This window comes from Mandrillus leucophaeus, unplaced genomic scaffold, assembly GCF_000951045.1.
Source record: "Mandrillus leucophaeus isolate KB7577 unplaced genomic scaffold, Mleu.le_1.0 Scaffold180, whole genome shotgun sequence".
NCBI lineage: Eukaryota > Metazoa > Chordata > Mammalia > Primates > Cercopithecidae > Mandrillus > Mandrillus leucophaeus.
Genome location: NW_012101810.1, coordinates 1436679 through 1438610, shown reverse-complemented (window position 1 = coordinate 1438610; position 1932 = coordinate 1436679).

Here is a 1932-nt window from a genome sequence, read left to right as displayed (position 1 = left end):
TGGGATTACAGGCGTGAGCCACCGCGCCTGATTCCTGTCCTCTGTTGCAATTAGGCAGGCAGCACCAAGGATGCACAGAGGCACCTCCTCCCTCCCCCAAGCCCCACCCAGGATGGAGACCCCCACCCAGGTCTTGCAGGACAGTGGGTCCAAGCACGCCCCAACTCGCCCACCTGCCAGGCCTGTGAGGAGAGGCTCTCTGGGTGGCCGCTGGGTGAGGACCTGTTCAAGGTCAGGGGAACCCACTAGTGGGACAGATCATGAGAGTTTGGAAGGAGCTTCTATGGAGGCCTCAGAGACCCCCAGACCATGTGGCTTCCCTCACACGGCCAGTAGGTGGGGCCTGCTCAAGTCCACCCCAGCACCCACAGGCCTGGCGTTCAGAGGTGGCCTGGGACTGTCTGATGTCCTGCTGTCCGGGTCTGCACCAGCCGAGAGCCAGTGCACAGGACAGTGTTCTGAGGAAAGCAGAACGTGCTGGTCACCCCAGTCCCCATCAATACTGGAGTGGCTCCTTGTCACCCAGCTGGGCCACAGCAGGAACAGGAGATCCCAGAGCAGCCGCATCAGCAAAGCAGCATAGCGCCCTCGAGGGTGTGCCATGGGGTCATGGGGGGCCGGGCAGCGCCCCGTCTCCTGACACCTCCTGTTCCACCCTGTGGCCACAGCCCTGGGGAGCGGGGACAAGCACAGCGGCCGGGTGTGACCCATATCCCCAGCTCCAGTTTGCAAGGCATTAGTCTCCCTGGCTGTGAAATGAGAACAACCCCTCACAACATCCCCGCTCCATGGCGCTACCCGACAGAGGAGGCGAGTCACTGAGGTCATGGACCAGTTCTGAGAAGGCACAGGTGCGGCCCTGTGCCCAGCAGCACCGGGCAGGGGGAGGGCCGAGAACAGCTCTGTGGTGGGCCAGGCACACCTGCACCCACTGGGAGGGGAGGGCCACTGAAGGGCCCAGCAGGCCAGGGAAGTGCCCTCTTTCTTCCTCCTGCCAGGCTGGGAGGCCCAGAGGGCAGCTGGAGAGGGGCTCTGAGTCCAGAGAAGCTGCTCCCAGGCTGTGTGGCCAGGGATCAGAGGTTCAGAGACAAGCCCAGCTCCCCTCCCTGTGGGCCACAGCAACCCCAGGCCAGGCCCTTTCCCACTGACTCTCCAGGGGAGCATTCCTGAACAGGAGGAAATAAAGATCTGGGGTAAGAGATTCTCGTGCGAGCCAGCCCAGGGGGCCGCCCCCACCACACCATTGCACTGGCCCTGCAGCCGCCCTGCCTCAGGAGACCACGGAAAGGCCGTGGGTCCTGCCTGTCTTTCCAGAAAAGCCTGTCACTATCTCCCCTCTGGGACAGACACCCCTGCTCCTGGTGTGGACTCTCGGGCCAAGCTGTGGCTGGACAGCAGCCACCACGACCTGGGGCTGGCAGAGACCCCTCCATCCCAGAGGGAATCAGATCCTATTTCCGGGGTGTCCAGAGACTGCATGCTGAACCAGGGCCTTGGGGGCAAATGCAGGGTCTTCCCCCGCTCTCTCCCTGGGGACCTTAGCCATCCTTGGTGAGTTTAGGTTTGTCCCAAGGGGCTCAGGCTATTGGCCCCCAGATTCCTGGTGTGCCTGGGGTGGCAGGACTGCCCTGTCAGGGCCCTCTCCCCACAGCGCAGCCAGCCTGGGGCTGACAGCTCCGAAGCAGGGCAGGGCTGGTCTGGGCACTGGGCCCCATTCACAGCCAATGGCAGGACCAGTGGCCTGGAAGGGAGGGACTCCGCGCCTTTGGACTCCTGTGCCTTGAAATCCCACAGACCTAGGAACCGAGTCAGGGATGCCCGGCCGGGAGAACGAACGGGCGGGCGGCAGGTGGACGAGGACCTGCGTCCGGCCCCACCTCTTCCAGGCCTCACCTGTCCTGGCGCCCGCCCTGGAGCAGCCAGGTGCAGGGA